Genomic DNA, 12,512 nt, shown 5'->3' on the forward strand with positions numbered 1-12,512 from the left:
CAAGGAGTTATGCAACTAGTAGCCAAGAACTGAATCAAGTGTCATGGGCGAGTGGGCGGGATCATAACCGCTTACTTTTCATCGACGGGTCTGCAAGGTATAAACAGTGTTCGTTATTTTATGAACATTTTCTAGATTCAGAAAGACTTCCTTTTTTATTCTTGATAATCAAGAAATAAAGGTCAATAACTGGAAATAGACTTTTGTAGCGCTGTTGCACACAGATTATACAATTACCCGATATGTTCCTACCAGAAAAAGGACCCCTAGTGGACCTACTCGGAGCCAACAGGATATTATTCTGATTGGTCTTTCAAAGGCCACTCATCATCGCACTCGATGTTTTGACACAGAGCAAATGCAGTGTGAGTAAAATAAAGGAAACCCGAATGGCGCCCCCATTTTTATAAAGAAATTCTGCGTGTAGCATGTACAACGTCCTACGCATGGCGTAAGTTACGCACTGTTTCGTGACATCGTCTGCTGGAAATATTTACGCCCACGCGCAGCCTATTAAGCTGTCGGTGACTTCAGACCATTCATTGCCAACACTCTTTACTTCCTCATGAACGCGTCCATGGGCAATGAGTGTCTTTCTCAGTTAACAAATTAAAACAACCCATTCTTCAATGACACACCTGCTGTGTAGAACAGAACAGTTAGCTTAAAGTCGACACCACGTGACCACAACATTCACATTTGTCGACAAGTGTGGAATGAATTGAAGTCCACATCTTCAACTCACGTATTTTCTTTCAAAGTGTTTCTTTTTATTCTAAATAAATCTTTGGACAACCAAAAAGTCATTGTAAAGTTTTGAACACTTTAAACGACGCCTATGATGTACCCTATTCTTTTTTACGTCATCTTTAATGAGAGTGAACTCCGATCAGTGCAAGGCACTGCTTTCCATGGAGGCCCTTTAAGTTAATGAGAACTATGAGACTCATTATGTAGCACCTTTATAAGGATTTACAGGGTGCTGCGGCGCATTTTGCAGCCACTGCCAGAAACAACGGGGCAAAACCCTTCTCTTAGCGATAAGTGTAACTTGGTTCTTTAACGTGCATTACACAACACAAGGGACCTACGTCTTTGCATCCCATCCGAAGGACGAATAAATAATGGTCAAGTTCCTTGCTGAAGAGCACAAGCACCATGTTCCCACGGTTAGGATTCGAACCCGTGTACCACGGCACACGAGTCGAACACCGTAACCATTGGACCACGGCACCCTATCCCATGCAATAGGTCTGATTCGATAATAAACTCGGCAGCCTTTGCTGCATAACTGATAACTTCCTTATACCTTGCGCATTGAGGCTCGGTATGAGAAACAAAAATCCAACATTGGTCGATTCATTTGTTTCGAATTAATATCTTTTGCAGAAGAACCCGGACTTGTACTCTTGAACTTTGTTGATAATTAGATCTACCAATTCAGACTAAAAATAACAATTTTATTTGCGTAATAAAGAATCTGTACCAGCAACGGTTATCTGGAAAGTTGCAAATCGTATGGAATAGTAGATCAATCAGATCGAAACAGATTGCCAAAAACTGGAATTTTCATCAAATCTGAGTGGTTCTAGTCTTTGTTCAGTCTTCATTTCTCTTTCATATTTTCTTCAAACCAGTTTCCTTCCTTTCAATAAACGTTTTTTTTTTATCCTCACCAGACTGCGGGACAGTCGGTCATTTGGCATAATACCCCGGGGCCCGTTGTGATGTTTTCAGTGCTTTCAATTTGTACAACCTTGCCGGAGCACAAAAGGTAAATATTACCCCTAAGGGACCTTAGCTCGCCCCCGATATAGTAAAACCCTGCCTTTGAGATTGAGATGTTTCCTCACGCAAATCATGATTGCAAAATATATAGGCTGAATTTCGTTATGTTAACTGCGCATGTGCATAACAAATACATGTAATGGATGCTTCACTTTGTAATGGAAAGAATAATTTCTTTTGGTGACATATGGAACGTTCCATTCCACGAGGCGAATGGAACAGTCCATCTGTCACCTCACTTATTCTTACCATTGCACAATATGGCATAGTTATGGTGGCTTTAAAGGGACATCGCACATATATATTGACGCCAATATTCACGACATTGCCTCCATGTCGCAAATATTTGCGCCAATATTGACGCCAATATTCAAGACATGGACCCAAGTCGCAAATATTTGTGCCAATATTGACGCCAATATTCACGACATTGACTAAAGTCGCAAATATTGACGCCAATATTCATGACATGGTCTCAAAGTCGCAAATTAGGGTTCTCAGTATCTGTACGGCAGTATTTATTCAAATAACCGTGAAAAAAAAGGGATGCCAAAAACAAATCTGCCTCTTTTGTAAGTAAATAGTAACTATTGAGTACCTTCAACTGGAGCTTTGACAAATAAATCAGTAGTCCTGAAATTACTTTTAGTCAGGTGTTCGATTGTTTCTCATTATTTTAACATTTTAGCAAAAGGCATATTGCAGTAATGCATTTCAATTGAAACACCAGCGTCCGTGAACATGTTGATGACTGAGAAAGGACAATTTATATCAGAATTTAACGTATCTGTACGGCAGCATTCAATCAAACAGAAGTGAATAAGCTTCATGCCAAAAACAAAACCCTTTCGTGTAAGTAAATAAACAATGGTGTATTAAGGGGAATGTTTTGGCGGTGGTAACCAAAACATGGTTCGATTGTGCGTCATTGGTTTTATTTTATAGCATTGAAGCAAAATGGATAGTGGTTCTTTACAGTAGATTCCTCTCTTTTGGTATTTAGTGGTCAAATAATGCGACTGGTATGTTACAAACAAACCCGTTTTCAACGTTTTAACGTGCAGAAGACGCACTAAGTATTTTTCCTTTGGATAAAGGTGTGGGCTATGACGTAAACGAACTATAACAGCGTAAAGCTGTGTCAACGCACACAAAGACACACACGCGATGGTTCGTGGTGTAAATCAAGGATTTTCTTTTGTTCCTCTTCCCTTTTTCTTTTACTTTTTGGCAAAAGCTCTCAACAGTTTTGTATACGTCTTCTAATCGAGGTCGTCCTCGATTTGGTTCCTGTCCTCGATTCACTAATTATGTTGCACGTGTGGGTCCTCGATTTACACCATAAACAAACGCTACGCTGTACTCCAAGAGTGAAGACAACTACAGGGATCTCAGCTACATTTCGACGGACTGTCAATGTTGTTATTTTCGTGTATTTTATTATTCGACTCTGTGGACACAGGCTAGGTGGCGTTTGCCCGTCACATTGGACGGTTCCACTTGCCTTGGCATTTGCGAGCAACTCTTTTGTTCAAATTTAATAAGCCTCGCTCCCTCGGCAGGAGCAGGCGACCTTTTATTTGCCTATCAAGCCTCGGTAGTAGGCGAAAATTTTCTTTCAATATCGGCAGTCGCCTGCTACCAACAGGACACTTACATGTATATGCCAAACGGCATTGGCATTTTATCATAGAAACATTAAATCTTACCTCCTACATCAAATGTGAAGTATGCCGATGCCGTGCAAGTACAGTCATTGGTCACAGTGCAGGTTACATTATGAGACCCTGCTGGAAAGTCTCCTCCTGTGATTGTCACATTGGTTCCCCCTGCATCATCCGTACACGTTATTGCTTGACCATCTGAGTTGGTTGCATTCACTTTATCCCATGTCACTGGAATTGATGCTTGGCTAGGTGCAATGTACTGATGATCAACAGTTGGCACGGTCAATACAGGTTTTGCTGTGAAGCAAAATAAACCATCTTCAATAACAAATTGATAATGTAACTTATTGACTACTGATAGACATTCCACTTAATATATATTTTATGATGTAAAACCATCATGTATATTGATTCGTACGATCTTTTTTTGTATATGCAATTGAAAGGGTTCTCTCAAATGATAATGAGTGGCATTGTAGGGAGTGATTAAATAACTTTTGGGTGGTTGTTGGCATATACTGCCAATTCTAAATCAGTTAATCTTGATAGGGAGACATGTAATCACTGCCATGCTGGTAATTGTGTTATCAATCTGAAACTTGAGGTTGACTCTAATGACAATAATATAATTCACTAGTTTAGGATGACGTCTATGATACTGCAATTTCATAAGTCTAAATCTTTTTTTTTTTAAATGTCCAGCCTTTAGCATTATTATTTAAATAACCTCTTACTTCACGGTGCTTTGCAAATAAATAACCTCATGTGTACTACACTGCACATGAATTTTCCAGTATACCGGTCCTGCATTAAAAAAAACTTCTGATTTGTGTGCATGTGTAGGCTTGGACTTCAATCCTGGTGTCTATGAACTTGCAACCTTTCGGTCTGGCAGGAAAGCTCGCGGTAATCAAAAGATGATTTGATTCATATCTTGCATAGTAAGTAAAAACATGTTGTCTTTATTTTACCTATTTACTTTAGCACGATAGAGCGAATCAACTGTCAAATGATATGATTTAGGATGTGCCCCTCAATCCGATAAAACGCCATAACGTAGATCTCAACAGTCAACAACTGTTAAATAGTGTAACGAAAGTTCGGTCACACAAATCAAACGATAACTTTACCTGCAATATAGAAAGTGAAGGCTTCTTCTAGTGAACATCCACATGGTAGATTAATAACGCAGGTAACTGTGTGACAATCGACTCCAAATGAACCTCCAGTCACAGACACTGTGGTTCCTCCCACAGAGTCTGTACAAGTGATGTTTTCAGCAGAAATGTCTGTGGCGGTGACTTCGGCCCATGTCACATTAACTGAAGCTTGAGTTTCATCAATGCATTGACCTTCAACAGTTGGAACAGTAACATTTGGTGGTTCTCCATCTGCAAAAAAACCCCCAAATAATATGTGTCTTTATATTCATCAAGACAACGCATTTATTCTTTTCAATTACTCAATTTAAAACACCACATGCGCAATATCCCTTAGTATCCTGGAAATGGTGTGTTTGTAAAAAAATACCAGTCTGGGTTGAAGTTGAAATTTCAAGAGTTAATCACATGTGGCTGTCATTCGAACTCTGCTATCTTAACACTACATGACATAATTGTATTCAATCCCACATACTTTTCCAAAGCACAGATTCACCTAAGCAAAAAAAAAAAAAAAAAAAAACATTTTAAGTAAAATGGGCCGTATTGATAAACACTAGAAGATGTTATCACATCAGAAAGCCTGTCTACGACGCTAGGGACGCCATGGCCGATAAACGACCGGCTGCAATGATGATAACAAGCAAACAGCCTAAGCATTTAATGGGTGAAACCATTTAGGAAAAGAAAATTTTCGTCTCCATATGAATACAAGTTTATTTTACTGTTCAGCATTCACTAGGCTTTCACTCAGTATATGTGGTAGCAGATTCTTTTTAATGTTGGCCGATTGCACGGACGAATAGTTGTCAACAATAAGGTATCTTTAGTGTGTACAAGCCTGCACATGCAGGGTTTGCACATCGTCCAAATCATCAAGGTAATGTGTACAGCACAATAGTTAATTTGGGCCTCAAATCTAGCTTAAATACGAAAGCCCGTTAGTGCTTTTTTCTTTTTTTTTTACACGTTTACGAAACGAAGGTTTGGTACGCGGGCACTGCCGTACTTCATGTCCATAATGTACAAGAGCGATTTCAGGCCATAGCGAAGTGCCGTTTCTTGGTCCATGGTTTCATAACAGCCGCGCCGCGCAGTCAATTTTCAGTAACTTTTGGAAATGTTTTTTGGGTTGTTTTGTTTTGTTTTTTGTTTTTTAATGGTTTTTTTTTTTTTTTTTTTTGGGGGGGGATTTTTTTTTTGAATTTTTTTTTTAACCTACCTGCCGTCAGCGGCGCCCTTCCCATAGACACCAGTGCTAAATGGCCATACTTCAATTTTTTTTAAAAAAGTGCCACAATTTCCTGTAAAGGAAGTCTCAATTGCCTAAAAAAACAGACACGTGCAGCTGGCAAATTGATACCAAATCCATTATACAACTATCTCGGATATAGAAGAAATATAACTGTTTGAACAAATGTATTATCTAATAAACCTAACAATTGTTTCATTTCGTTCAGTCCCCGAATGAAGTTGAATAAACATTTGTCCTCAATTATTATTTCATCGCTTTACACAGGAACACTTGCAAGATTGGTAATACAATGCGAAATTATCGGCTATTTCCTAGGAATAAAATTAATAATAAAACAAATCTATAATTCTTGCATAGATGTGATTTGAAATAAAGTCCATGGTATCACTTCTATTTACGAACAGAGTTCATTTAGTATTAGGCGAACAAAATTCATAAATGAAGCATTTTCTGCGCATAAGGATTTCCTTTGTCTTTTTAAAGTTAGCCACCAACCCAACTTTGAAAAAAAAATGGCCAGTAAATACCTGAAATCTGTAGCATTTATTCCAATTTATTTGTACAAAATAAACTAAACGCTTTTAGTCTAGCAAAAGCTAAAAAAAAAAATAAACTAAACGCTTATAGTCTAGCCAAAGCTAGAGTTTAGAAATTGCTTTTTCCGTAAAATAGCTTTCGCTTCATTGTTATTTATACGGATGGGAGTTATGCTTAATTGAAAATTGGCAGTAAAAGCAAAGACTTGTTTTTTATTCATACGGCCTACGTCTTTCAAGAGCATTTCATTTCTTTTAAACTTGACATGTTGTTTGCCACAGGACAAACACATTGCTGTTCCTGATTTCTTTTGAGACTACTGATGGCTAAATTAGAAGAGAAAATAAATGTGAACGATTCAGAGTTGTTGTTTTAAAACTCAAACACAATTCGCATTATATCATGGGTGACTGAATCCTGTATGACATAATTGTGTTTGCTGTTCCAGCTGGTAATAAACAAGCTATATGATCGGAAACATATCGGAAGCTACGGGCCAACGAAATCGTGTTCATGCATGAGCCACGTGATTGTGCCACTTAATATCTGAAGGAGTAGCGTTTATAGTTCAAAAACAAAACGAAACAAAACAAACCAAAATCAGGTGTTTGACCCCAGAGACGGAATGCTGACCTTTGACCCCAGTTTGGTCATGTGACATGTAGGGGCTCGGCTACTGTTATTTTGACAAAGTTTCGTTGAATTCGGTAGGAGCAATGTACAATGTCAACGGTTTTTTTTTTACTAACTAACGGACTAAAGGAGAGACATGTTGATTTCTTGAGCTGCTATCCCGCAGCAAAAAAAGTACAATTGCTGAAATAAAAAAGGCTCTGCACCGGTCAGAGTAACATTTTTTCCAAGCTAGAGTTGTTAAACTCTAGTGTTTATGTTGTGTTCACAGTCTATTTGCATAGCGCCCTCTGGAGTAGAAAAGTGTGGGCTGCGCCATGTTGGAATTGTACGAATAAAGTGTTACCTCGAATCTGAATTGCTCTCTTTCAGTACTGGATTTATAACCCATTTACACACCCTGGATATAACATTATTTGGCGACGAGGATGGGATAGATCATACTGAGATTTCTTACAAGCCATGGCATCGATTCCACCGCCTCCATTCTTCCTCGTAACTCCGGGAACTCCGCCCGTTCCGTGGACTCAGTGGCGAGGTATGTTTGAAACTTACACTGTTGCATCAGCTGCAAATACATATCCTGCCTTACGTAAACGTGCTTTGTTACTGCACTGCCTTGGCACTGAAGGTCAGCGTGTTTTCCATACGCTTCCACAAGAGAATGCAGGGGAAAATGAAGATGAATTTGATTCTGCTCTCCGGTTGCTTGACAGACATTTCAAACCCAAACTGAACGTGGTTGCTGAAAGATACAAATTTCGCAGACGTTCACAGTTGCCAGAAGAATCTGTTGATGATTACATCCGAGAGCTGCGTGCCTTAGCATCATCGTGTAACTTTGGTAACATGACAGATGAGCTGATCAGGGATCAATTTATTGAGCGCACATACTCTACTCAGATTCGAGAGCGCCTACTGCTTGAACCAGATTTGACACTTACTGATGCAATTACAATTTCGCGTCAAGTCGAGTCGGCATTGCGTGAATCCAAGATCATCGGGGAGAATTCTAGCCATACTCCAGAGGCAGATGTACATGCAGTTACACACCGAAAACCCCGACAGCAAAATCGCAAACCACGCAAGCATCGCAACACTACAGAGCACCCTCCGCAACAATCGAGACCAGCACCGCTGCAGTCACAGATTTGCTACCGCTGTGGTGAACAATCGCACAAAGCAAATGATCCAAACTGCAAAGCCAAGTACGCTACATGCTCTAAATGTGGAAAAATAGGGCATTACGCACGTGTTTGCCGGTCTGGACAGAGATTTCAATCTACACGCAATCAGGTTCAGGGAGTGTTCACCAGTGATAATCCCGTTGCACCTCGTCCAGACTATCAAGACTCCAACGTCTTGACCATTCAGCACATTGCACATGCTGATAGTGTCAAATGCTCCGTACTCCTTGGCCAATCCGTGCAACTCGCGATGACTGTTGATACTGGCGCTGCCGTGTCAATAATTCCTGCATCCACATTCGGAAAGTTCTTCGCACGTGAGGCATTGCAACCTTCAACAGCTAAACTCACTACTTACCTGCACGAACCGATTACAGTACTGGGTACATTCCACACCACTGTTCGTCTTGCGAGTAATCCTGAGCGTTGTGTTCCTGCGCACATTTTCGTTGTACAGTCTGGCATCGCAATCACAGGTGGTAAGGTCATGCTCGTGAATGGGAACGACTCGAAACCTCCATCGTCAACTACTCCATCTCCGACTGCAACTACTCCATCCGACCAAACTTCAATGGACATGCGCAAACAATACCCCGAGCTCTTCAATGGGAAAGTTGGATTTGCAAAAAACTACGTACACAAAGTCAAAGTACGCCCATCCGTCCCTCCAATGCAGCAAAAACTCCGAAATTTGCCATTCTCGGTTCGCGACGAAGTGGCAAATGAACTGAAACGTCTCGAAGACGCAGACATCATTGAGCGTATCGACGCCAGTGAATGGGTGTCACCACTGGTGGTCGCATACAAGAAATCCGGAAAGGTGAGACTTTGTGCTCCAAATGCTCCAAAACCTACCGATCCATCTACACTCCGATCCTTCATGGGACTTGCGTCATACTACGCCAGATTTGTGCCAAATTACGCAACCATGGTTGAACCACTCCGCGCACTCCTTCGCAAGGACACTCAGTTCATTTGGTCTGAGGCTGCTCAATCGTGCTTCGAGTTACTCAAACAGCACATTTCCAATGCTACTACACTTGCGCTGTTTGACCCCGATCTTCCTACCATCGTATCTACTGATGCTTCAGCTTACGGCATCGGTGCGGTACTCGCACAGATTAAGAACAATCACGAAGTTCCTATCGCGTTCGCTTCTCGCTCTTTTACAACTACGGAACGCAAATATTCAGTCAGCGAACGGGAAGCACTTGCATGCGTGTGGGCATGTGAGAAATGGTACAAGTACTTATGGGGCCGTCAGTTTACACTTCGAACTGATCATCAAGCTCTAACTACATTGCTGTACACACGTGGCACTGGCCACAAACCAATGCGGATCGCCAGGTGGGCTGCTCGTCTGCTGAATTTCAACTACACTGTCGAATTTCGTGCTGGTGCGCACAATAGAGTGGCTGACGCTCTATCTAGACTGCCACTGCCTACTACAGTGCACGCAACCGAACATACTGATGATGAAATCATCGTCCAGTGGATTTCAGCACTCCTTTTTGATGCTTCCGCTATCACCAAAGCTGGCCTCCAAAGTGCTACAAGGACAGATACAATCCTTAAGTCCGTGTCGGAATACATCACATCGGGTTGGCCTGCTAAACAGCACATTACGACTGAACTACAACCCTACTTTCACCTCCAGGATGAACTTTCAGTTGCGGATGACTGTATTCTGCGAGGTGACCGTTTTGTCATCCCTACTGCTCTACAATCTAGCCTGATTACCATTGCGCACCAAGGACATCAGAGAATTGTACGCACCACGCAACGACTTCGTGACTGCTATTGGTGGCCAGGTATGGACAAACAGATAGAACACCAAATTCGTCACTGCGCAGCTTGTCAAGTTAGTGACAAGACAGCATACATTCGCACTCCACCATTGCAACCAGTACCTCTTCCAGCTCATCCATGGCAAAAGATTGCCATTGACATTTGTGGTCCCTTTGAGCATGGTCCACAAAACTGCCGATTTGCAATCGTCTTGATGGACTACTACAGTAAGTGGCCGGAAGTCGCGTTTGCCGCTGATGCCACTTCACATTCCGTCTGCTCCATGCTTGATTCTATTTTTGCGAGGGAAGGGTTGCCTAACGAGTTGGTTTCGGACAATGGGAGCCAGTTCGTCTCCACAGAGTTCGAGTCTTATTTGATCCAGCGAGGAATTAAGCACATCCGCACTTCACTTTACCATCCGCAGGCAAACGGACTCGTCGAGCGATTTAATCGCGTTCTCAAACAAACTCTCCAAATCGCAACTCGCGAACACCGACCTTGGAAAACTGCAACGTTTGAGTTACTGACAGCATACAGATCCACCGCTCATGCAACTACTGGTAAATCGCCAGCAGAACTCTTGCACAGTCGCCGAATGACAACTACCCTGAACATTCGACCTACAGAGATCAGCTAAGAAGAACCAGCTGATATTCGCGATCGCGTTCGCAGTACTCAGACAAAGTACAAGCGATACACAGACCAGAAGCGTGGTGCAGTACATCCGCGTTTCCAAACAGGAGACTATGTACGTGTTAAGAATCCTAGACATGTGCATAAGGTTTCAAATCGCTATGGACCTCCTCAACGCATCACACAGTCCAAGGGTCCATCCACTTACCTGCTTGAAGATGGCCGAACATGGAATGCAACACACCTTACCATGACTCATAAACTGCCAAACCAAATGCCTACGACTCCAAGACAACCAGCTACACCCAAACCACAGAACCGTCCTAAGAGACAAGTTAGACAGCCTACTTGGGTTAAAGATTACCATATGTAAATTGTGAAGTTCTGTTCATTCCATGTGCCAGTTAAAACACACAAGTGTATGTGTTTAAGTAATTGAACTGTGATTTTCCTAATTTGATCTGTTGAACATTCTAAACATTCCAATGTCTCTGATTCCTCATTTTGTATTTTGATTCTTTGCAAATGATCCAAGTATGGTTTCAAAATGTAAGCTAATTGCTCCTGTAACTACTCATACAGTTTCCTCATTTTTGAGAGGGGAGAATGTTGTGTTCACAGTCTATTTGCATAGCGCCCTCTTGAGTAGAAAAGTGTGGGCTGCGCCATGTTGGAATTGTACGAATAAAGTGTTACCTCGAATCTGAATTGCTCTCTCTCAGTACTGGATTTATAACCCATTTACACACCCTGGATAAAACAGTTTACTTTTATTGGGGTGCTGGAGTTTAATTTCTTTCTCACAGCCTCATTACCTAACATTACTAGTATGCATCCTTTTCTACATGTACTGCTGTCCTATTGATCACATCTTAATTGGCATCATATAAAACAAGGAAAAGGAAACATTATGTCATTTTATCACTCACCACATTGGCAGATGGTTGATCCTGGAGTGGTGGTTGATCCTTGAGTGGTGGTTGATCCTAACGTGGTGGTTGATCCTGGAATGGTGGTTGATCCTGAAGTGGTGGTTGATCCTGGAAGGGTGGTTGGTCCTGCAGCTGCAGTAGTGAAATTCACTGGAGGGGTGGTTGATCCTGGAGTGGTGGTTGATCCTGGAATGGTGGTTGACACAGGGGAGGGGATAATGTCATATACAGTTAATTTTAGGAAGTTGACAAACAGCAGGACGGATTTGAATGTGTATGTATGAGGGCCAAAAGTCAAACAAACATTGTGAAGTGCGATTACGTGGAACACTCTTTACTCAGATACGAAACTCAATAATGATTTCTTCCCAGCTAAACAACAAAATAACAATAAGAGGGACTTTTTTTTGCTGTTGTTGTTGTTGATGTTGTTCTTAAGAATATTAAAATGACAGTTGACGAAAAAAAACCTGGCACAGTTAAGTTTGTTCGGGTGCTAGAATTCAATTCCCTTCAAACACCTTCATTCCCCCAACGTTACTGGTACACGAGTACATCCTAATTCATGGTTACTGCTCTGATGACGCTCAATTCCAAACTGACGTGTTTTTTTTTTTTTTTTAATCAAAACACACAATGTTATGTTTTTACTCACCACATGGGCAGATGGATCCTGGAATGGTGGTGTGTGCAGTTGTGGAAGGTTGGTGGGAGAGTCCATTTAGGGGGAGGAGAGTTGAAATTCTTGTTAATACTGCATCGTGTAATTTTACATGTTGTTCGATAATTAAAAAGGCAATGTCCTTGGGTAAGGGTTAGGGTTAGGGCTTCGGTTAAGGTTAGGGTTAGAGTAAGGCTTAGGGTTAGGGCTAGGGTTAGGATTAGATGGTTAGGGTGAAGGTTGTGAAACACTGGTATCGGGGAACATA

This window comes from Patiria miniata, unplaced genomic scaffold (assembly GCF_015706575.1).
Source record: "Patiria miniata isolate m_02_andy unplaced genomic scaffold, ASM1570657v1 HiC_scaffold_9, whole genome shotgun sequence".
Taxonomy (NCBI): Eukaryota; Metazoa; Echinodermata; class Asteroidea; order Valvatida; family Asterinidae; genus Patiria; species Patiria miniata.